The sequence below is a fragment of the Saccostrea echinata genome, unplaced genomic scaffold, assembly GCF_033153115.1.
Source record: "Saccostrea echinata isolate AGI-Se365-2 ecotype Australia unplaced genomic scaffold, CSIRO_AGI_Sech_v1 ptg000009l, whole genome shotgun sequence".
Taxonomy (NCBI): Eukaryota; Metazoa; Mollusca; class Bivalvia; order Ostreida; family Ostreidae; genus Saccostrea; species Saccostrea echinata.
The window spans coordinates 45163646-45190325 of record NW_026889758.1 but is presented as its reverse complement, the minus strand read 5'-3'; the positions used below and the strand labels follow the sequence as shown (position 1 = coordinate 45190325).

Below are 26680 nucleotides of genomic sequence, written 5' to 3'. Positions count from 1 at the left end.
TCGCGACTTGAAACATCAGTCTGAGAACAATGTATGAAGCAGGAAGAACAGCAGAGGTAACAAAGGAGATGAAGCAGTACAATATTTGTCTCCTAGGACTGAGACGAGGGGGCTACAGACAGGACAGCTGATACTGACCCCCGGAGAAGCACAACGCGCTCTTATCGGATGGGAACCTGTCAACTCCCGGATAATAACAGCTAAGTTCAACACCAAAACAAAAGCAAGATCAAATTGAACATTATCCAGTGTTATGCCCCCACCAATGACGCTGATGATGAAAAGAAAGACGCCCTTTACCAGCAACTATTTGCAGTCTTGGATAAAGCAGGGAAGAAAGATATGAGAATAGAGAATACTTATGGGTGACTTCAATGCAAAGATCGGAGCTGACAACACTGGCTACAATGAAATCATGGGCATGCAAGGACTGGGCTATATGAACGAGAATGGCAAGAGATTTGCAGACCTATTGCTCCCTTAACCAGCTTGTAATTGGAGGAAGCATCTTCCCTCATAACGGATTCACAAGGCCACATGGAAATCCCCTGACCATGTTACAGAGAATCAGACCGATCATATTTGCATCAACAAGAAATTTCGAAAAGCATTGAAAGATATCAGGGTGATGGGAGGAGCAGACGCTTCATCAGACCACCATCTCCTGATGAAGGTAGTAAGACTACGCCTCAAGAAATTTAATAACACGACAAACATGAGGACAAGGTACAACGTGTCCTCAAAACAAAGGAAGCGAGGACAGCATTCCACTTCAGCCTGTCCAACGGCCGGATTCCAGCTACAACAAGACCAGCTAGAAAACACCGACACGTGTGAAGAAGTCCTCGACAGAAGGAAAGCTCAACACAAAGAGTGGATCTCTGTTGAAACCATGAGGAAACTGGATGTGAGGAAGAAAAAGAAAGCGGCACTGAACACAAGACAAGAGCAGCAAAGAAAAAAACTCAAGAGGACTACACAGCCACAGATAAAGAAGTTAAGAAAAGCACCAGGAAAGACAAACGGGATCACATTGACAACCTTGCCAAACAAGCTGAAGAAGCAGCGAGACAAGAAACTTGGGGGAACTGTATATGGTCACAAAGAAGTTCTCCAACAAGTTCCAGGAGACGGACAAGCCAGTGAAGGACAAGAACGGGAACCCTCTCACAACAACAGAACAATTGAAGAGGTGGGTAGAACACCTTGGAGAACTTTTAAACAGACCAACACCAGAAACAGCTCCGGACAACCAGCCAATACAGACCTCCTGATCGACTGCGACAAGCCAACAGAGACAGAGTTTAGGAGAGCAATTACCATACTTAAGAATAGAAAAACTGTAGGGCTTGACGAGATACCAACAGAAGCCATCAAAGCTGATACGGAGATAGCTGTTAACATCTTACACAACCTCAAGAAGATCTGGGAGGAAAGAGAGCATTCCGGAGGAATGGAAAGAAGACATCCTTATTAAGCTGCCAAAGAAGGGAGATCTGAGGAACTGCAGTAACTACCGGGGAATTATGCTCCTGTCAGTGCCTGGCAAGGTCCTCAACAAGATCCTTCTAGAGAGGATGAAAGAGGCAGTGAACCCAAATTGCTCCGTGACCAGCAGGCTTGTTTTAGATGCAACAGATCATGTGCTGACCAAATAGCCAGTCTGTGTGTCATCATTGAACAATCAATGGAGTGGAAGTCCCCCCTCTATATCAACTTCATCGACTACGAGAAAGCTTTCGACAACGTGGTCCGAGAATAATTGTGGAAGATACTAGTACTAAGGCACTATGGAGTACCCGAGAAGCTCGTCTCCCTGATTCGTGACACCTACCAAGGCATGGCATGCAGGGTTGCCAATGCTGGCCAGATGTCAAGGAGTTCTGAGGTCAAGACAGAAGTTCTACAAGGATGTTTGCTGTCACCATTCCTCTCCTCTTGGTTATTGACTTAATCATGAGGACTACCACATCACGTAGGAACAATGGTATACAGTGAACACTATTGACGCAACTCGACGATCTCAACTTTGCCGATGACCTAGATATCCTTTCGCACAAACACAGTCAGATGTAGGACGAAACAACTCACCTTGCAACAACATTATAAAATTGAGACCTTCTCTATTTTATAATACCGAGAGTATGATTTTTTAGTAAAACGTTACTTCTGCGTTATTTTTTGGATTTTTCTTATGGAATACATTGTAAATGTGTACTAGAAGAATTATTTATGATATAAAAAAGACATAAAAATATTTTTTGACCGGGGGGGGGGGGGGGGGGGGGGGTCCTGTCCACATGTACCTGTGGAATGGAGCAGAGACGCGGAGAATGGTCAAGCTCACTTATGTAAAGGTCAATTATGTAATTGATAGGTCCTTTAACAAAAATTTTGTATATACAACAATTTTTAATGTACATGTATAATATTTTTTTCTTAAATAATTTTAAATGGTCGGGAAGACTTGCAAATAATGAATAACCAATTTATTTGTTTTAACACTGGCACACACGGGCTAGTAAATAGATCTATTTTCAAAGTTGTAGATTACCTGACTATTTTGTGATCATTCTTCGCCCTAATTCTTTGGTTTGTTTTTTAGCAACAAATTTTCCTCTATCACTTTATTTTGCTTTTAAAATTTATAAATTAACTATAAAATTGCCACTCCTTGGATCCTTAACAGGGTTGCAATATACTCAGGTAACCGTCAAGACCGTTAATTGGGCATCTTGCTATAAAGCCCCCAAAAATTAATAGTTTCTCAGGCCAAGAATTTTAAAATTCAATGAGACAGGCATTTTTTTTTCATATCAGTCGTTCAACCTAATGATATCAACCGATTCTTACTTTTTTGTTCCAAAAACTCTTTTACCTCCGAACCCTTTCTAGTCGTCTCTACAGACCAATAAACTCGCTTGTTGTGAATTTGTTGTCGGATGGCATAAAATTCACAACAAACGAGTTTATTGGTCTATAGAGACGACTAGAAAGGATAAGGAGATGGATAAAATATACAGGTTGGTTATAGAATATGTCTAGAATTAAGGAATGAAAGGTGGCTGATTTACAAATGCTGGAAAGTGGCGAAATACATCCCCAAAGTGTGCAGAAAATCTTGCGCCGTAAATTGCACAATATTTGCATTACGGGATCTGTAGAGTTATGGTCAAAGACCATAACGCTACAGTTCTGGGAAAAGACCACTAATTATTTTCCCATAGAACTCTATACAAACCTTTTGCCCTCTCAGTACTCTACTAATTCAATTTCAGACAAATCCTTGGCACCATTTGAAACTTTATTCTAAGCGCTTATAAAAAAGCCCGAAAAAAATATAGGGTCCCATGGCGTTTATAGGTCAAAATTGCAGTTGTTTACAACTTATAGCGATCGGCAGTAAATGTCACTCTGCCAAAAATATCAACCCCCACTCCTACAATCTCCCCTGGTATTTCTATATTTTCTGTAATATTCCTACATTCCATCATTTATTTCAAACATTAATATTTTTACTTTAAAATGAAAATAATTACATACCTGAATTCAGCCAATCAGGTAACACACACTATTCAGTACTCTATACTACTTTCCATAACAAACAAAACCACGTGTACATCCGGGGATTTGGTGCTCTCATTCCTTCTGCAGCTAGGAAAAACTTTTCAGCCCCCCCCCTCTCGGAATCTTACCGTTCACTGAAAAACGTTGTTCATTTCTTAAGGGTATACCTCAGGCACCTGGCGTTACTTATTTTTCTTTTAATAAAAAAAATATACCCCTACCTAATTATTAGGTAGGGAGTATTTTTTTTTTATTAAAAGAAAAATAAGTAACGCCAGGTGCCTGTGGTGTATACTAAATAGAGTTTCTTAAAACTATGTGAGTTTGAAAGCAAAATAAGGTTAGTACCTGTGGTACTGTGTGTATACTAAAAACAAAATCCACAAATTACTCAATAGATAAAAATTACCTCTTTAATGTGAATGTTTTTTTTTGTTTCGTTATGTGTCCATACCTCGTATAAATGAATCTTGATAAAACAATTATGTAGATATGGGCTGATTTTCTTGATATCATGTATGTGAAGAAACATATTTAACACACTGTCTTTTGTTACATGTCATGATCTTCCTGGCCGATATATATGTATCTCTCCAGGGCTGGCAGATTGACTTGAAACTGTACAATAAAAACAAGGCGCGCAAGATGACAATTCCAAACTCCGAGAATAGACATGGCCGTAGGAAGGGGGCGTGCCCCTCTGAAGTGTATATATGTACTCTATGCAGATTTGACCATCTGATAAAACTTTTTTAAAAACTGTTTTGCCGATATATAGAACCCTATAGAAAACAAAGCTACTATATGCTTGTGTCCCCACTTTAATAACGTCTGGTGACCTTTTTTTCTGTTTACTTGTCTAGGAAATCTTGAATTTTTGGTAGTGCCCCCAAACTGAAAATGTTTTGTTGCCCCCCCCCCCCCCCCCCAAAATGAAACTGCTTCCTACGGGCCTGATAGACATTTCTCAATTGTAAAAGTTCGTGAAGAGTTACAATTTTTTTCAAAAATTGCATTGTCAGTATCATCTTTTACACGTATGCTTTCTTTATTTTATTGAATAACTTATTCATAATTAAATAATTTTTCACTTATGTTTTTAAGGATTGGAAAGGGAAAAGAAAAATAAAAGCCCCATGCATGATTTGAACTATATCCAAATCTGACAAGCGTAAGACTGAACGCGTTAACTACTACGCTACGAAGTCATCTTCTCATTGATGTGTCAGTATGATTTAAATAAAGGAGTTTGTTGAAGCGTATATTTTTTTCAGAAATGTAGGATTTTCATATAGAATGGCTTCAGACTCCATTTTTAAAAAAAAAAATATACAAGAGGCCCACGGGCCTTATAGGTCACCCGAGTATCATGCAACAACTTTGCCACAATTAAATTGGGTTCAAGTTTTAAACCAAAGGCCATGAAATTCTTAATTTAGAAAGAGGCACACTTGCTCATCATAACGTTACATTTAGTAAGCTTACTTAATACCCAGAAAGAGAGCAGAGGATTATCGAAGAATTACTGCATTTTCACTACGTAATCATTAGAACCTGCCCTAACACCACAACCTTGACCCAGGGGCTATAGAATTCACGATTTTGGAAGAGGCACCCTTACATATCATAACTATACTCTTAGTTCATCAGCTTAATACACCAGAACCTTGACCCAGGGGCCATAGAATTCACGATTTTGGAAGAAGCACCCTTACATATCATAATTACACTCTTAGTTCATCAGCTTAATACCCAGGAGAAAAGGTTTTCAAAAAATTATTGCATTTTTAATATGTTATCATTAGAGCCCCACCCTAACACCAGAACTCCTGACCCAGGGGCCATGGAATTCACAATTTCGGAAGAGGCACCCTTACTCATCTTAACTATCATTCAGTTTGTTTGCTTAATACCCAGGACCAAAGAAGATTTTTAAAGAAATAATGCATTTTCACTATATATTCAACAGAGCCCAGCCCTAACACAAGAGCCCTTCACCCTAGGGCCATGAATTTTACAATTTTGGAAGAGGCACCCTCACATATCATAACTATACTCTTAGTTCATTGGCTTAATACCCAGGAGAAAAGGGGGAGATTTTCAAAGAATTATTGCATTTTTACTATGTAATCATTTAAGTCCCGCCCTAACACCAGAACCCTGATCAGGGCCATGAAATTCACAATATAGGAAGAGGCACCCTTACTCATCATAATCATGCATTCAGTTTGTTTGCCCTGGATCAGAGAAGATTTTAAAAGAAATAATGCATTTTCACCCTGGGCTATGGAATTCACAATTTTCGAAGAGGCACCTTTCATCATCATAACTATGCATTTATTTTGTTTGCATAATATCCAGGAGCAGAAAAGATGCTTTTCAAAGAAATAATGCATTATCACTATATATTATGGTGTCCGGATAGGGCCATTTGCAAAAGCTCAACAGCGCGTTCAGAAAAACACGCCGTCGCGCTAACACACAACACGCTGTCACGCTAACACAATTTCGCACAACACGATGTCACGCTAACACACAACGCGCTGTCACGCTAACACAAGTTCGCACAACACGCCGTCGCGCTAACACACAACGCGCTGTCACGCTAACACAAGTTCGCACAACACGCCGTCGCGCTAACACACAACACGCTGTCACGCTAACACAATTTCGCACAACACGATGTCACGCTAACACACAACGCGCTGTCACGCTAACACAATTTCGCACAACACGATGTCGCGCTAACACACAACGCGCTGTCACGCTAACACAAGTTCGCACAACACGCCGTCGCGCTAACACGCTTTCAAGCAACACGCCGTCGCGCTAACACACAACTCGCCGTCGGAAATAATCTTCACGGAAATAATTGTCTGCGCATGATCTAAAAAAAAATGGACGAAATCCTAAGAGAGGTTGCTCTTTAAAAAAGACTCTTTTACATTGTAAAGAGTTGTTTGAGGAACATAAGGTAGATTAATTGTAATAATTTGTACATTGAAAAGGATGGAACTATACTGTTTTAATTTTTTTAAAGTTTAAAAAAATCAAGTAACATTAATATACGCGGGTCCATAACTTCTTTTGAAAAGGGGTGCACCAAGCAAATTTTTTATATGGACGCGTATTTTTTATCCTTTAGAAAAGGTAACTCGGAAACTTTCATATTAATCAATTCATATAATATGGCTTTTTAAGTCGATATGAGACAGTTTTTCATATTTCTCATACGCACTTGGGGATCGGTAAGGATTTATCAGTACCTTCTCAGGGGCCAAAAATTGGCCCCGCCGGATCCTATTTCAAAAAAGCATGGTTCAAGTTCTAATGTTTTTCCCCCCATTATTATACATATTTTACTGAACAGTACCTATTTAATGCTCTTTAAGAAGCAAAATAGCTCTTTTGTCCGTAAATATTTTCTTATCAACTAATTAATAAAGGTTTTTATTAAGTTTATAGATGGAACATGCTATCATCAAACTGAGATTATCCTACAGACACTGTTTAGCCTGACCTTTAAAATGACGTCTTTCCACTTGCATTGCCAAAGTTCTGTAATTTACACAGTTGAATGGTTTTTGATTAGGTGAAAAAAAATTAGGGGATCATGCAGGGAGAGAACAATTTAAAAGAAAGAATTACCACTGGTTAAGTGCCATGAAAAAAGATATATATACTCTGATGAAACTGAATAATATTAAATGACCATTACTGTCTTAGCCACAAGCATTTCGTTAAATATTTTTGAGGTTTACATTCTCAGATGACATGGATGATGGACATCTATCCAAAAAAATCTAAAGTGTATATTCTAGTGTGGGTGTCAATAATGTACTTTGTGTACAATAACTAAAGGGGATGTATGTTTTTCCTTATTTTTTAATTCATTTGTAAATTGTTTAAAATTTATTTTATCAATGATTTAAAGCCTAATTTTTCTTCAAAAGAATTAAATCAAATGTTTGATTGCCAGCTCTATTTAAACATAGAACCCAGACATAAGGGAAACATTAATGCATTACATGTTATTGAAAAAAAAAATTATCATTCATTTTACTTATTTATTCATATTCCATTTTGTTAATATATGAAATTGAACTGCTTGGGTGACAATTATAGGTTATAGGTGAGTCTATAAAGAAAACTGTACTCAGTCACAATTTTGGCTAGGTGGGCTAAATAGTCCTGAGACAGATTATTCTAAAGTTCTTTTTCTTTACCAGAAAAGTGCCAAAAATATATTGGTATATTGTAAACTACAGGTACCCTACATTTTGTAATTAGGCATATATATATTTTCTCATTGAGATGAAATTGAGTTTTGTTGTTCCATTTTCATGCAAAACTGATCTTGTGTGATCATAATTTACTCAGTATTGAATTAAATAGCTCTTTTAAGAGAAGTGAATTAATAAGGAGATTAATGTTCTTAATATGTTAATGCTCATCCTGAAAAAAAATGTTCAGATCGATTTCTTGAAAATTGTTCTTCAATTATTGTAGGTTGGACCTAAAGAAGTACTAACCTTGACCGATGCCGAGTTTGAAAAACTTGGAGTATTGACAGTTGGGGACAGAGCAAGATTGAGAAATCGCTGCAGAACCATTGTGCAATGTGTGTAATTATATAAATGCTAGAATATTTGCAGACCTATAACTCATTTTTGTATGATAAAAAGAAAAATATGATAAATCAGTATTAATAATTACACATGAAAACGAAAATTATGCCTTAATATTTGCATTGATTAGATGCATGCTGTTGAATTTGAAACTTTTTTGATACTGCAGTGCCAGACTCTCCCACACTTAGAAAGTTAAGAGAACTAAGCTCTCACCGGAATATACAAAGGAAGCAATTCGGCAGGTCAAATAATATATCCACCACCAGAAGAGTACATGTTGGTTGGATGATCAAAAAAAAAAGAAATTCTGTGTACTCGAGAGTCACTGGTGGTAAGGAGGTCATAGATATACATAAAAGTACCACTTTAGCAGATATGAAGGAGAAATTTCTAGAAATTTATTTTCCAAATGGTGAAAATAAGATACAGGGTCTTCAATTGAAGGACTACAACTATTATATTGGAAACTATGCTGGAGCTCCAATTCAGGACACATAAGTAATGGAGACCCCTTCACCTTGGAAGGTTATTACAATGAAATAAGAACTTACCCCATCAGATTGTACCTATTTACATCTGCAATCATATCACCAGGGGCGGATGAAGATTCTGTCATTATTAAAAAACAGTAAGTTAATTAATATATCTACCGGTATTTATGATTATCATTAAAATTGATAAATTTATCCATATAAAAATTCTTATGGTCAATTTCCTTATGATGATATCATGCAAGTTTTTTTTATTTTCTATACTTTTAAATTATTTCTTATTCAGGAAGAACCACAGAAATCAAATTAGCAAATGAAAAAGTTCTGCAGGTAATTTTTATTTGTCTAGCCAATTGAAATGCAAAATTACTTTCAAGCATTTCAGTTAATGTTTGGTGCAGTTATTTCCCTTTTCTATGTCTGCCTGATTTCAGTCCCATGTTTGCAGGAATTTATTTTCCTATAGGCCAGCATTTTTTTTTTTTTTTTTTTAGGTTTACCGTTGAAATTTTTGAATTAATTTTCAGAAAAAAAAATGGAGAAAAATGGAATTAAGCGAGTAAATAGGTAAAGGTAGATCTGCATAGTCCATAGCAGCATCATAGCTTGGTTTAGTGTAAAATTTATCAATAGGAGTGCCATTCAAAATGTTTCACCCGTTCAGAGGACAAATAAAATGCTGACAACTTTGTTGCACAATGACATGTTGGTGAGATAATTATGTATATGTATTCAAAAGTATCTGCATGTAAGTTAATTTTCTCCCACAGGTTAAAAACTGCCCAAGTTAGCTATAGCCAGAGACATTGTTTAGGTCTCTGCTGTAGGTTACAGTCTAAGCAACATTCTTCAGAATAGGATCACTTATGCATCAGATGTAATGAATAAAACTATGGGAGAAGTGAAGTTGATCATTTGAGGGTGAAATAAGATATAGCCAAAAGAAATGAAGTATTTCAACTATTAAAGAAAACAAGTATATACAAATATATACATGCATGTAGTATCGTCTTTGAATGTGGCAACCAGAAAAAATATTTTACTCTTAATTGAAAAAATTGTACCCCTCCCCCCCCTTCCCTGTCTGTTATATGATAGGAATATTTACTTAAGGTCACAAGTATATTTTTAGAACAATTTCTATACAATCACTTGACACACATTTTAAAAAAAATGAAGATATCTTGAAAGAGTTAAAAAATTTGTATTTTGACCAACATCTCAAAATTTATATCACTGTCCCCAACTGGCAGACAATGAAATAAACAATTAAAGGTCCTATCTTTCTATTTGTAACCATTGTGTGGCAAGTGGCAAGGAGGCTCTGTTAGAAGAGCATCAAAAAAGAAGCAAAAATGAATGTACAAAAGTAGATAATTTATCCAAAAAAAATGTTTTATTTCCTCCTCCTATGGAACTTTTTCATTCTGGTGTTTGTAAACCTAAAAATAAAAAAAATGCTGGCCAATTATTAGGAAGAGAGTATTGCGATCCTGCAGCAGGAATTTTCTAGTAATTTTAGGCAGGTAGTTTCATATATAGTATAGTAAATTAAGGTTTTCCACCGGATTTTAAAATCCTCTGAGAGTTTTGTTCAAATCCTATCAAGACATACACATAAAGAACATAACACTGTTGTTTTTATATTGGCCTGCTTGGACTGATACCAGTTACAGACAAGATCTAAACAACGGTGTGATGTCAGGTAACATCATCAATTATTTTAATACCATTATAATTAAGATTTCTTTGAAAGAAGAATATATTTTGTTAAAGAAATCTTACACTTGTTTTTCCGGGTTTTCAAAACTCATTCATTTCTATTTTTATCGTGTAAGGCACGCGCAGAGTTGTCAGACTTGGGTGTCGAACTGTCATCATTTAATGTATGTTAAACATAAAGAACGTGGTCTGGATGCATATAGAATTCAAAATTATCAAGAGAGGAACTTATTAAGTTCCTGTACGAAATTGTACGCCTGGTAATAACACGTAAACCAGGCGTCATGCTCTGCAAAAACCAGGCGGATTTTGACTCAATACCATATAAGTAAACCAGGCGTCAAATGAGACGGAAACCAGGCGTAAAAAGAGGCGTAATATGCAAATTTTACGCCTCTTCAATAGACCAGGCGTAAAGGATCGTACCGTCCAGGCGTAAAAATGTCCAGGCGTAAAAAAGTCCAGGCGTACAATACACAATGATATATACAAAATACATTACATGTTTTGAAAACTAAGTATTTATTTTATCAAAACATCCATATCTTAGTATCAATTTATATAACATTCAAAGGCAGTTTTTCTTAACATTTTGATGGACAACAAAATGTCATTCAAATAAACTTTACATTAATAAATCTTCCCATTTAAGGAAAATTCAAAATTTGTATTATACAAAAATTATAAATTATCTTGAAAATACAGTGTACCAATCTCTGATGACTTTGTATTACAGCAGAGATGCTTATAATGAATTCATGGTTATAGTGATTTTCATTTCCTTAAATTTTAGAATATTGCTGTGAACTTAATGGATATAATGAACTACGCCTAATCAAAATTGTTCATTCATTGTACTTCGCAATAAGTGTGTTTTACATTAGCTTATCTTGTATCGTGCACTGAGCTCTTCTTAGCATTCTCATATTTTTCTTTCCCATGTTCCTTTTTAAATTTTTGTCCTGCAATGAGACTTGCTCTGTGATGGCATTGTTCAGTTCTTGGTTCACTTTTTTTCCTTCATTTTCTCCACACCACTAAAGGGCATAACCTGAAGGAAAATTGTAGCCATGCTTTAATGTAGGTCTGAAATCACATGCATTATGTCCAACAAGATCAGTATTTACAATTAGAGAAAAAAAAATTGTTGTATTACATAATGGGTTGACAGGAAAACAAACAGACAGACCAAACACTATATATCCCCAGTCCTTCAATTGGGGGCATGAAAATCTTACCCCTTCAGATATTCCAGGGGGTGAAATATCCTGGTCATTCTCCCTTGGTTTTTCTGAAGAAGGAGGATTTGGACACAGGAAGCCTGCTTCTTGATTATCTGGATGATAGGAATAGAAATATATTACAGCCGTGCATATAGTTAAATATATCAAATATTGAATGTGTATTTTACAAATACTTTATTTAGGTTTTTATTTTTTTTATTATTATCTAACCTCAACACAATCCTCCATGGGATGAAATGCTAATATCTACTACTACTACCAATGAAAGAATGTTGGTAGTAGAGTGTTTTCTCAAGGGAGGAGTTTTGTGACTTGGTATCTTCTTTTCCTTGGGACTTAGCTCCTGTTTCTTCTCTCTTGTATCCTCAGTGTTTTTTTCTTCTTATTTGGGATAAACTCTTCATCATGTTCCTTAATTTCTTCTATTTTGTCTGTTGGAGCCCTTGTTCTCTTCCCATTTGCTTTCTCTGTGTTTAGATTGAGAAATTAAACAGTCTCTCTGGAATATCTTTTGCTTTCTCCTGCAAGTTTCCCAATAATTTGCTGCATGCCGAATAGCAAACTTTGTTAGTTCCTCTTCATCATCTACAAATACACACACATATAACAAAATTATCACCAAGAAATGTGAGCTTTGTGTAGCATATCTGAGCTTGACCCCCCCCCCCCTTTTAAGAAACACAAAACAGACCCCTTGTAAGTCAGTAGGAAGGAACGAATACAAGAACGTTATTAATATATATATATATATATATATATATATATATATATATATTGATTGGGTATGAAAAGTTTCCGATCCACCTATGCATTGTAGCAACCCATTAAACATCACCTTAACCATGTTAACATGGTCAGCTCATCAGAAAGTGCACTCTATTTGTTATCAGGACAGCTTTTGATTAAAATTACTGTAATTATTTTGTCTAGTAAAATTTTTAAGACAGCCACCGCGCCGTGTGGCAAATTTATAATTCATACCATCATACCATGTTGTGATCCATGCGACTTTATATTTCCCTCATCTTGAACCCGACTTTAAAAAAAAAAAAGGTGGAAAATGTCTCGTATATTTTTTGTTTTGTATATATTTTTTCGAAATGATAAATACTAAAAATGATAATTATGCGATAGAAAGATAATTTAAAAAAAAAAAATCATGGAGTATACAACAGCAGTAGTTTACAAATACGACAGGTCTCCAAGCGTAAACAAACACGCATGCTACATGTAATCTAATCATTAACCATGTTAACAGAATGATTTTAAAAGCACATTTCTTAAATTTTTATAGATAATACTATATGGTATATTTCAAAGTGTTAACCTCGCTGGAGTATGAAAATCTAAAAAATTCTTACCATTGATGATGGGGCCATGAATGATGGTATCTCACTTCGGATTCCGTCCTTATTGTCAACGTTTTGTCTTTTTCTCCCACGACAGTCAACTGCAATCCTCATCGAAGTATTTTCACTTTCAAGTAAACAAGTAGAAATCGGCAGGGCAATGTTTCTTTCAAAGCAACAGAATTTGAAATGACCATGCGGGCGGGATTTTGATAGCGTGGGATATCAAGTTTCTGCAGCCCCGGTTCGAAGATGCTCTACTGTTGAGGTTCACGACGGGATCGATACAAAAGCTATTACAAACTTTTCCCCAAAAACGTCTCTCAAAATAATAAAATGCGTTCTTTTAGTATTAATTTGTCGAATTTTTTTTTTAAAATGCAAAATCAATATGTAGATCAATAAATTTCACTGAGATCATTTTGTAAGGCGATTCCCCTTGGCCTCTGAGAAAACACCTTAGTTTACAGTTGTTCTCGGCACATTGGAAAATCATGGAATAACCAAACAAAATAAAGAAGGTTACTTACGGAAAGCGTTTGTAAAATTTAGCAAATTTCAGCTCAAGTTAATTTATAGAACGATGGAGATTTAAAATATGAGATGCATTACAAGGTACAGAATTTGTGATCGAAATGTGTAAATTTGCCGAGACATAAATAACAAGAACAGGAATCATTGATTGCGAGAAAACCGTAGAAGATTCTAGGAAACTGATATCGGTAAGTATTTTACAGTTTTTTTTTTTTTTTTTTTTTTTTTTATTTTTTTTTTTTTTTAAAGATCGACCTACATATATCGGGATCGACAATAAATTTAATAGAATGTTACTTCCGTTTTACAGATTGCAACCCGAATTATCTCGGAACTAAATCGACTCTGAAGTTAGAAGACGAAGGCGCAGAAATAATCATCATGAGCGAGGTAGGTCACCTTAAATAACATTGTTTTGTTTTGTTTGTATCGCTTTACTATTAGATTACAAATTATTTACTTCTTGCAAATTGCAGGGACCCAGATTAGATCCCTGCTACTTGATCAGCTGTTGATAATCATACAGTACATGTAAAGCAAGAGAAAAAAAATACGAATGAGTTCTCATCGATTTTTTTTTTCTCAATACGTTTAAAGAAAATTAATTATTTTTTTGTACATATTGATTAGCTTGTAACAATACAACCTACACACCAATTTCTGGTTTTTAAAAATATATATATTTTAGTCGATTAAATTAATGTTCACTTGCATGCATTTGATTAACTGGGTAATAGTAGTGTTTTATTCTTGAATTAGATGTCTGACCATGAAGAGTCTGTGCTGGACCATTTGATGAGTAACATGACAACATTTAAGAAACAAAGAACCCCAACTGCCAAAAAGATACATAAAATTTAGTGATGAGGATTTTTCTGATAATGAAGAGGAAGTATTCTCTCTTCTGATTTATCTGATGAAGAGGAATACATTTTGGATGATATCACTGAAGAAATTGCAATGTTACGGAGCATGATGATCAAGACTTCCAACTTCTTTCTTTGCTCTGTAACATCCGTATTTCAATAAGAGTATTCATGTTAGTGCTTGCTGTGATTTGCACCAATAATAGATGATGAATCCAACAACTTTTGAACATAATTTCAGATGTGATGCTAGCAGAACACATTTTATATACCATTTGACATATATGCATTTAACAGTTGTCCAAAAAAAACCAAAAAACTAAGGAACCTTTGTGACGGTGCTTACCACTTTCATTGTCATCGTTGTTTAGGGGCCAATAAAATGTTGATTGTGTCATCTGTCTAAAGGAATTTTGTCAAACACCATTCAAGAAACCAAAAACTTCTTTCTGGAAATACCTGTTATAAATCTACTCCACAATCCATTATTTTTCAAGATGGATTTTTTTAAAGCAAAATGCAAGAGTGGTTTAACAGAAATATAGCTGGTGGAACTTATAAGGACATCTGTGATGGGACTGTAATTTCAGCTAGAAATTATCTTAGCTCAACAATGATGTTGGGAAGGACAAACACAAATGCTGAAATATTTATCTTAAAGTTTTCTAATCTATAAAGTATTTCACTGTAAATATTGCCAATGGATTTATTGTTAACAAAAGAAAAGTGAAATATAATGTTTTGCCTACATTGTACCTTTTCTATTTTTTTCTAAGACCAACATTACGCCTCACCAATTTTTCTAAGTCCAACATTACGCCTCACCAATTTTTCTAAGTCCAACATTACGCCTTACCAATTTTACTAAGTTCAGCATTACGCCTGATACAAGAATTACGCCTGGCCCAAGAGGCGGAAAATGACACGTATTCCGTGTGTGCAAAGAGCAGGAATACGTGTCCTGCTCATGTACGCCTGGTAAAGACACGTAATTCTGAATTCCGTCTAGAAACCAGCTGGTTTCCATGTCTCATCCAGCTGGTTTACGCCTCACTTGTTCGTACGGGTAGCCTCATAATGTGTCAAGTTTCTTCTGTAAATTTGTAAGTTTAATTTTCCCTAGATCACTGCATTTAAATTGATAATGAGCAAGTAAAAAAAAAATTACAGAAATGTCATACTTTCTAGCTTGTCCATCCTTTTAACTGCTTCGATCATTTTAACTATCTAATGTGAATCAGTTAAGGCTGATACACTACTCATAGGTTTATTACATACTACAAGGAGTAAGTATTTGTCATAATATTCATGCACTGATCAAGAGGTGTACATGTTCTGGACAACGTTATAAAATATATGTAGTAACAAAGCTTATGAGAAATAAATATTGCAGCCCCCCCCCCCCCCCCCCCCCCCCCCCCCCCCGGGAAATCCTCCAAACCATTAGTTAGACTACAAGTAGACTTCAATGTTTAAATTAAAGTTTATGTAGGATGTATGCAGAAGAACGCCCTTTATATAGTTACAAACTGCCCCATCCATTTGCCTCATTTTGCATTGTTTTGACCTTTTATTTATTATTTCATTGAATATGTGATGAAAAGTAAAAAAATATTTCAGGATGAGAGTGATGATGAATTTGAAAGTCTGCCTAAACTAGTTTTGAGAAAATCAAAGAGAAGGAAAGAAGATAAAAAGGTATGTTTTAATTACTAATCAGTTGACATTGTGATAAAGCATTACAGTAAACATTATTATTTTGAAAGGGTGTCGTTGTCTTTGGCATTTCGATATATATATTCTAATTTCCTGGAAAAGAAAAGCTTTTGTGAAAAATTTAGGCATGTCTGAGGTCACAGGTTAAGCTAAAAAATTTTCAATTTCTTTTGTAATGTATATAAACAAGACTCATACATATACATGTGTGAGTGTGTGTGTGTGTATTATATATATATATATATATGTATATATATACAGGATTTTTATAGAACAATTTAAGTTTTATTTTGTAAATGCAAGGGAAGGAGAAGAAAATAATTTATGAAATATATATGATTTTTTTTAGCACATATCTTGCATCTTTTATCATATGTCTTAATACTTTTAATTTCGCACCTCTCTTATATGATATCAAAAACAGTGTTTTATACTTTTGATGAAATTGATTCATTTGAGCATTTAAAACTGCATGGATTTCCAATTGAACAGAGCTCTTTGTATCAAATCTTACAGGTGAAGGATTCGGAGCCCAAAACTGCAACCATAGCTGAAATACCTTCAAACCCAGAAACAAGTCCAACAGTAATTTGATTTTGTCAACTTAATTATATTTATTTGATTTTTAGCTCACTTGAGCTGAAAGGTCAAGTAAGCTTTTCTGATCACTTTTTGTCTGACTGGGTCAATTTTAACCAAGGTTGGCACAAAGCCTCCATTGTTGAAAGGGATTCAAGTTTGTTAAAATGAAGAGTCATGCCCTCTTTCAAGGGGAGATAATTTAGAATTATTGAAAAATTGTTGACATTTTTTAAGAATCTTTTTCTCAAAAACCGATTGGCCACAAAAGCTGTAACTAGTTTTGAAACATCCTCAGGTAGTATAGATTCAAGTTTGTTCAACCATGATACCCAGGGGTAGGGTGGGGCCACAATGGGGAAGTTGGTTCAAATTTTTACATAGGAATATATAGATTAAAATCTTCTTCTAAAACCATTCGCCTTGAAAAGCTGTAACTTCAGTGAAAGCATCTTTAAATAGTTTTTCAAAATCATGATCTTTGGGGGTAAGGTTGGGCCACATTATGGGGATGGGGGGGGGGGGGGTCCATGCTATTTTATTATTGTACATAGGAAAAAATTTGAAATCATTCTCAAAAACTCTAATATAATATATGGTATTATTTATGTGCAAGCATCTTGACATATTGTTGATACTACATTGTCCAGATATTTTGTATATGACTCCATAAAGCTGATTTTGTTATGAGTATTATTGCTCAGGTGAGTGATGTGGACCATGGGCTTCTTTTGTATGCTCTCGTGTATGGATCATGCAGTTAAGGAGTTGGGGTCAAGAAGTTAAAAGATATCTAATTGGTATATTGTGCTGTTAAAGCATCAAAGAATTGTTTGTTTCCTCTTGAGTTTGAAAAACTGAACTTGAAGGTTAAGTTCATGTACAATTCAATCTTTCATTAAAAAAGGAAAATGATATGTCCTGAATGTAACACTTAATAGAAAATTGAAAGATTTATTTATATTCATTATGTTGATTGCATGAGTGCTGTATATAATACTTCAAAACTTATTTTATTAGCAATGTTGAGATGTCATGCAGATGACACAAAATACATGTTTATATGTACAGTATGTTACAAAGAAGTATCAACAAATCATGCAGAGTCATTATAATTTAAGTCTGCATGATCATTCTTTCTAGCTAACATGTTAATTATAATTGTTACTCATAAACTTGAGTTATATTGATTTGGGTTTTGATTTTACAGGTTGAAGAATTGGAATCTGATGTCTCAGAATCAAGAGCACCAACAGTAAACAACATTAATTAATAGAATTAATTTACTGAAGCAACATAAACATGCGAAAAATCCAGCTATACTCTGTCCCAAGTTTCTGCTTCCACCACTTTTTGCTTTATATTTTGATAATAATTAATACATTTGTGCCTAAACTTCGTTCATCCACTGGAATGAAAAAAGTCCAGATTTTCTGTTTTGAAATGCCCCTTTGTATCATTACTCTTTAGGTTTAAATTCACAACCAAAAATAAGAAGACTATGGGGATTTTACATTGCAAATGACATGAAAAGTACCCGGATGGTAACGTTGAAAAATTGTGTGAGCCAGGTGTCCCGAGTACTTCCGAATGAAGAAAAGATGTCAACATTTCCCATTGTAAATCTCCATAGAAATTTGTTTTTGTTCATGTTAATTTCTCCAGGTAAAAATAGATGAAGTGACAGTGATGAAATCTTGGAATTTTCCCCTTATATTGATTTCAATTGTACTTCTTTAGCAGGTATGTGTGTTTTTGTTAAAGTTCGTCAAAAAGTGATGGAAACGGTAACCTGGGACATTTACATTTTATCAAATGATTCATCTATTATAATAAGTAAAATTTCCTGAAGTGAATTAAGGTTAAAACAAATGTTGTAGCTTATCAATGTTGGATCACATTTAATATTTGCACCAGCTGTCATATGAATAAATATTGGACAATCTACTGGTAGAATTCATAAGTCAATATATCATAATATTTTATGTGTCAAATTTTACAGACAGAAAAACAGGAGACCAAAAGCTCTGCTGATTCAGGAATACACATTCCATCTGATTCAGGAACCCCAACGGTAATTTGATTAAATGAAATTTATTTTTAAAAACTAGGAATTAGCATTTTAGAAAAAAACAAAAATGATATTTTCTATAATAACAAAATCTATTTTCTTAGATTGTTTTCAACAAAAATGGTGATAGTGTTTCAAGACCCCTGAGTATCAGGTAAGTTGATCTGTCATCTTGAGGTAGCTTGCGGGTTTGCTGACATAGGAGAAAAACGTATCTAACTGCGCTCATGTATAACTTTTTATAAGATGCAAAAGTCAAGTTGCATGACCTTCCCCATTATAAATTTTCTGAATCAGATGTTGTTTATACCTAATTGATGTGAAAACTCTGAACCTTTTATAATGCTACTCGTCTACCTGATCGCACATACATGTACATTTTGATATGCATGTTTGACATGACTGTATTTGCCTTTGTTGCACATTAATGTGATTATATATCATTAATTTTCCTAGTTGTAATTTCAACGGATGTTAATTTTCAAAGTTAAGTTTTCACGATTCTTTTGAAATTTTGGCAATAACAATGTCACATGGTATGTAAGCGAGTCTTGTCCAGTCTGCTTAATTTCTTCATATACATACATGTAATTATCCTGTATTGTACTAGGGCCCGCCCATTTTATTCATTTTTATTAATTAAAAAGACGGGGTCACAAAACAGAATGGAATTCAATTTTACTGAGTCTAAAAATAATACTGATTACTAAATGCATCAGTCATTACAATAAGAAAATATCTGATCTATAGATACTAATCAGGATATATCAATTATATGCACTCTTAATTGGATCAATTATAGAAATCACGATTGATTTTTTAATTCATTATATTACTAAAAATGGGCTGCTGACATATAACACCTCATCCTTTAATAGACACTAATTTCTGTTCTTTAAGGCTGCAAAGATGTTAGTTTGGATTTAAATTTGTGTAAAATCTTCTCTTTTTTTTAACTCTGATTAGGTGAAAATTACATGGTCAGAATCTTTACATGTGTAATGGTCTCGGACCATTATGTCATGAATAACGTATTTCATGTCATTCTGAGGTCAGCAGAAATATGTGACGACCAAATCTATAGATAAAATCAAAATAATTTTGCATTTTTAGTTCAATTTTAGGAAGCATATTAAGATATGCAGAATTGCAGAAAGAACTGAAAAAGTCTTATTATTCCATGAATATATATTTTATTAAAAAAATTAAAGATTTTGAAAATTCTTTCATTATCTATATATAGCTATTAACTTCTACATTTTTAATCAGCATCTTTATGGATACATGTAATTTATAAACCAGTATGTACATATTCACATTTGCAAAAGTACCGGTATGTGTGCCATTGAAAAATTAATATCTTTTTCTGCTTTCTCCTGCAGGAATATGACAGCTGAAGAAATTCTTAAACAACTAAGAAATAATATAAAAGTTGATGGTAAAAAAAATATTATTAATGTGGACAGGAACAATGTGTTGGCCACTAAAGATTCATTCAGAAGAGAAAAATTCATGGCTGACCAGCCATTATTTGTAAGATTTTCGGGAGAAAAAGGAATTGATGACGGTGGTCCATCAAGGGAATTCATGAGAATGATTATGAAAGCAGTGTCAGAGTCTGCAATATTTGAAGGGGAGTCCAGAAGGAAGATGCTGTTGCAAAACCTGTTAGGTATTTATAGTTTTGATATAAATTTGTAATAACAGTATAGGGTAATGGTAAAAAAAAAATTGTAAGATTTATGATCCTCATCCCCATGCAGGGCCCATAAATTTGGGGCTACCGGTAAACTGTAAAAAAAAAAAAAAAAAAAAAAAAAAAAAGAGAGAGAGAGAGAGATGCTTTGTCTTTTTTGCTCTCTATATTCCTTGGCATCAGAAAAGTAAGTGCCTTGTTACGGTGTTCAGGAAAGACAGCCGCGATCTCTAAATTTGTGGAATTTGTGATCCCAGAATTAGGGGTATACATGTAATTCTGGTGTTGTGGTGGACTCAGTCCATTAATCATTTAGTAAATTTACATTCATTCTTTAAAAATCTGTTTCTTGATCCGCTTCTAGGTTTTATCATAATTGTGGTTTTGATGAGCAAACAAGTATCTACCAGATGAGTGAAATTCCATAACAGCTACTATTATATAACCTTCACCTACTCCCCCTTTCCTCACTCCTCACTCCAGTTTTTTTATGAATAGTCAAAAACTTGAATGGGTTTGAAATCTGTAATTGTTTTTCCATCACATTATGACTACCTTATTTTAGCTGAAGAGAACGGTGATTATGAGACCTATGGGATGATAATAGCTTATTGCTTGGTGCATGGTGGACCAGCACCAAGATTTATGTCAGAGTTCATGTTTGGGCTTTTGGCCTATGGGCCGGATTCAGCAGATCCAACCATAGATGACATTGTTGATGATGAATACAAGAAACAAGTTCAACAGGTATTTTTGATTTATAAATCAAATTAATCCTCGTTTGCATGACAGTTATTTTTTATCAAAATACCACTGTAATTAAGGTTTGTGTAAGCACCTATAGCTATGAGTAAATTTTCTGTATATAATTATAATTGTTTTTAGCTCTACTGGTCAGAGACCAGAAGAGCTTGTGCAATAGTAACATGTCCGTCGTCCGTCCTTCTGTCTGTCTGTCTGTATAAACAATTTTTCAAAATGCTACTCCTCCTATAGTTTTTGTTTGATTTCAATATAACGTGGCACAGAAGTAGACTTAACATTAAGATACATAATTCTATTTATTGTTTCATGTTGCAAAGTTTCAAATCCAAGTGCTACTTTTCCTTTGTTATACGTACAGACCAGTAGAGCTTCAGTCTCATCAGAGACTTCTGGTTTTTAAATGCAGTTATTTGTAACACTTTCAATTTCTATCAAATAAATTGCACAAACTATATTAATGAATGGCCTGAACTAAATCCTGCATATTCATATCTATCAAATATTTACCCTCATTAATCAAGGATATCTCCCATGTTTTAAATTTTTGTCCCCCACTTTAAGGAAAGTGAGGGGACATTAAATCTCATTCAACTGTCTGTCCGTCAGTCTGTAAGTCTGTCTGTCTTTCACAAAAACTTTAACCTTGGTCATATCTTTTGAGTGAGAAGAGATAGGACTTTCATATTACACATGTGTATTACCTGTGACAAGACCTTTCTAATACATTATGATTTTTGACCCCATGACCTTGACCTTGAAGTTTGACCTACTTTTAAAAAATTTAAATATTACTTTAAATTGTCCATAACTTTTGAATGAGAAGAGATAGGGCTTTCATATTATACATGTGTATTACCTGTGACAAGAATTTCCAAGCATGCTATGATTTCTGACTCCTTGACCTTGACCTTCATGTTTGACCTAATTTTCAAAAAATTCACCTTTGGTGATAACTTTTGAATGACATATGATAGGGCATTCATATTTGACACAATATGCTGTAAATACATATAATGACATCTCACCCACAAAGACACCAAAAGCGGGGGACCACAATTTTTTGAAATTGTTTGTTGATATTACACTGAATGATTGGTATCTATATTACCCATTACCTGTCTGCTCAGTTCCTGTGTTGCTAAATTGGTGGCAGATATGTTTCCAAAAGAAAAATCTTTGTTTCAGATTGAAATGTCAACAGATATTTCATCTTTTTTTGATGCTGTTGATCCAATGAGGCCACTTTTGGATTATATTGGTGCTCTTCCATTAGCTGTGCCAAAAAGAAAAAATGAGCTTGTCCATGCTTTATGTAGGCATATAGCTGTAACAAGGATTGAGAAGTCACTTAAACAGTGAGTTTTACGTAACTGTGTGTGCTTTTTACCTCACCTGTATATAAAATGCTAGAAATAGACTTGCATGCAAGGATCTCTTATTAAGTAATGAACCTTTATTAACGGTTATTTGAATGACTTTAAAATATATGGTTTGGAATATATGATTTTATTAAAAGGTTTGGCAAGTTAATTAATTATAATTAAAAAAAAGTTATAATTTATTGTATATGGTAATTGCTTTTTCCTGGGGTAAAGTCAGTGAGGCAAAATAGGGGTTGACTTGTTACCACAGGATGAATTAAGAATTTTTATCTCAAAATCCTAATTATCTTGTTTTACAGATTCACCAAAGGTCTACAATGCCTTGGTGTACTTGACAGGATTAGAAATTATCCTGATGCCATGAGAGGACTCTTTGTTCATAAAAGCGACCTTCTTCTTGATGCAGTGGAAATGGACAACATGTTCCTTGTTGAGTTCTCTGAGGAAGGCAGTAACAAGTATATAAATGAATTAAGAATACAGACTTACTGGAGAGATTATTTAGTTGAAATAGAAGGTATTTATTGTAAATGATAGGAATAGGATCCAGACTTTTTAGCTCACCTAAACTGAAGGTTCAAGGTAGCTTTTCTGATCACCTGTTGTCCATCTGTCCGTCTGTCTGTCTATAAACTTTTCACATTTTTTACTTCTTCTCTAAATACAAGAACCACTGGGCCAAATGTAACCAAACTTGGTACAAAGCATCCTTATGGGAAGGGAATTCTAAATTGTTAAAATAAAGGGTGAAACCTTTTCAAAATGGAGATATATAATCACAAAACAGTGAAAATAAGGTGTGTGTCTTTAAAAATCTTTTTCTCAAGAACCACTGCATCAGAAATGCCAATAATTTATACCAAAGCTTGAACATGTTTATATAGTGAAGATTCTTATTTGTTAAAACCATGACCCCCAAAACAATACAGGGACCCAAAAGATAACAAGATGGGTCAGTTGAGGTCAAAATTAAAAAAAAATGTTTGTTTGCCCTTTTCCGACCCAGATTTTTAATGATGGGTAGGTAGGTAGAAAAAAATATTTTATTTTTTCTTCTTAAAATTATAACAAGAAGCATAAGGGTCACAATGCTCGACTGTGTCATTTTGCTTAATTGCTGCTCTTCAGAAGGTTGTTTTTGAAAAATCTTCCTTCTACATTCCCGTGAAAGATTGTGGGTCCAAGTCTCATGACATAATCAGACTTTAATCTTCGATCATTACATGAAGATTCTGAATATCAGTATGACTAATGTGGCCTTGCTATTCTTAAGGAAAAATGTTCAGTGATTTTATTATTATATTATTATTATATAAAGAATAATTATTATAATACATGCATTAATATTATATTATTATATATATTATTATTATGTAAAATTAATCCCCAATTTTAACCCCAACCTAACCCTAGTGTCCCTCTTTGAGCAAACTTGAATCCTCAGAACATGTAGATTTCACACCCTAAATTCTCACCTTTGCGTGCAGTAAATATCCAAGGCGGCAAGGGCTGTATGCACTGAATGAACAAAAAAGCTAGTCTAGGATTACCACAGATTTAGAAAATTATATTTATTTTTAATGCTACTAATCAAAGCATCTAAAAGACCTCAACAAAGTTTTTAAATGGATTGAAACAAATTAGGTTGAAATGATTCAATAAAAAATTGTAAATGTAAAAAGCAATAAAATATTTTGAGTCGGGCCGATTTTTGTGGGTCGGTTGGCTAAGGGCAAACAAACAATATTTTAATATAGGCCTGATGCATCTTTGATCTTGGGATATTGATGTCCAAAAAAGTAGGCTTCTTTTTATACATTGTTTTTATGTATTGTCACTTGGAATATATTTGAGAATTTTGGTGAGTTTAACAGTCTTTTAGAAGAGTTTCATGTTTATAAATTTCGACAGAGATACAAGAATTGTTGTTCAGCTGCGATGTGGCCCATGGGCCTCTTGTTTAAGGTTGTATGCATATATCTGTGAACGATTACGGGTTCTCAACACCTTTAGGAAATGTATTCAAATCAGCACAACTGAGATTTTACCTTGAAGATGTATGCATGTCAAGCATTTATCTTCAGAAATGAAAAAGTACTAGGAAAATAGCAATTCGGGATTCTAAAATGATCATCAAAGACCCTTTTATTCAAGTAATCACATATCCATTCTGAATTAATTCAAACTCTGGATCTGTAAGTCAGTTAAGTATTATAAATGTCATTTCCATTGAGCTATAAAATTATACCTGAAACAAATAATTTCACAAGATGATGAAGTGCCCATTGTAGAGTGACATCTTAAAAAATAAAATTCACAGGTTTTTATAGGACCTTTATTGTGGAATGTCAAAGGAAAATATTTTCATGAATATCTAAATTATCACATACCGGTACTTTCAAAGATTTTTACTAATAATATATAGTTAAGGTGCATTTTAGCTTACTTTGCACATATATATATATATGCATGAATTGCTATTAGTAAACAAAATTATCAAAAGTTGACTATTGCTATTTTAAAACCTATAGTTTTTATTTGTAGATACGCCCGACAAATTCAAATCTATCTTGGCTTTTGTCACTGGGTTGGATTCAGTTCCACCTTTGGGGTTTTCTCCACCACTCAAATTAAAGTTTCGTCATGCAGAAGCAGAAGAAAATTTCAGTGTGTTTGCTACCCCTTATGCAAACACATGTTCCAACACTCTGAGCATTCCTGTCACCGAAACATACAGTGCGTTCAAAGAAGTCATGGACAATGCACTAGATTTGGGTTGTTTATTTACTGATTATTGAGAAATGTTAGGTGGTGTATATATATCCATGTGTTTAACTCACAGGTTAGAGTTAAGATATTAAAGTGTGCATGTGTTCAGATTGTATTTAGGTTTTATGATGTGTATTTTAAAAAGTCAAAAAACTTTTTAATATTTACAAAATTGTTCACTGATTGAAATTGTGTGAATTAATTGTGAAATGAAAATGGCAAATTTTTACTCATTTTGTTTCAGTTGGTATTAGCTGGACTTTTAGCAAGCTATTCAATATTTCACTATGGTACAATTATATTTACTTATATTTACTTTATAACTAGTCAATTATTTTCAATACAAATGTGATACAAAATACTGATATTTTCTTAAAACGATATTATGATATCAGTTTCTTTCATTACATGCCCCCCCCCCCAAAAAAAAACCTCATTGTATTATAAGAAATTATTAGCGTATTAAGGACATGCATGTTCAAATTATGGAAAATTTTCATTGTATAAAGCTATAACATATTGAAGCTTTTTGCTTCAGAAAATGGTCACAAAATTAAAATCTTAATAACACCAAACTTCTGGTTTAGGATAGGGCAGGACTTTATAACCAATGTATTATTGTCATGACAATACAATGTACCTGAAACACCAAACTGTTACTGTTAACATATTCAGGCCAACGAAGCACCTGAAAGGTTTATTATCATGAACTGGGAATATAAAGTAGTCCATGAGAGTGAGAGAAGTTTGCTTTTACATGTATTATAAGAGAATAATATGGACAGTCAAGTGATAAATTAGGTTATTGGACTAGAATATGTTGCCCATATAGGCAGTTCATTTTTAGTTTAACTGTGATCAGAATTTTTATATCTATGTTTCTGCTTGTTTATTTGCACTTTGAATGTGCAAATTTAAAGCTACAGATAGTAGTGTGTACCAATATTCTTATGATTGACAATAAAATTTCAAATTTTGGCCGAGTTTTTTTATGCCCCGGGATCAAAAGATCCCGGGGGTATATTTTTGTTTTGTCCTGTCTGTCTGTTGTCAACTTTAACCTTGCCAATAACTTTTGACTGGTTGGAGCTATGACTTTCATATTTCATATGTGTATTCCTTGAGACAAGACCTTTCTTTGGGTACCATCATATTTGACCTTGGAGTTTGACCCACTTTTGCAAAATTTTATGAGACTTTAACCTTGGCCAAAACATCTGAACAGTTGGTGTTTGGGGTTTTCAAACTTCACATGTGTATTCTTTGTGACAAGGCCTTCCTTTGGATACCAACCACTT

The 26680-nt window shown here is 34.1% G+C and overlaps 2 long non-coding RNA genes and 1 pseudogene across 2 annotated transcripts; 2 read left to right on the top strand and 1 right to left on the bottom strand.

Annotated features, from left to right (window-relative positions):
- Positions 1-1911: 1911 nt before the first annotated feature.
- Positions 1912-26360, top strand: LOC133182801 (uncharacterized; annotated as a pseudogene).
- On the bottom strand, positions 10957-13145 carry LOC133182783 (uncharacterized). The gene is made up of 4 exons (XR_009720558.1): positions 13017-13145; positions 11866-12240; positions 11650-11747; positions 10957-11462 (listed from the first exon to the last, which is right to left on the bottom strand). It is a non-coding gene; the product is annotated as an uncharacterized LOC133182783 (long non-coding RNA).
- LOC133182782 (uncharacterized) lies at positions 13479-14425 on the top strand. Its single transcript, XR_009720557.1, has 3 exons — positions 13479-13726; positions 13849-13928; positions 14298-14425. It is a non-coding gene; the product is annotated as an uncharacterized LOC133182782 (long non-coding RNA).
- Positions 26361-26680: the final 320 nt, after the last annotated feature.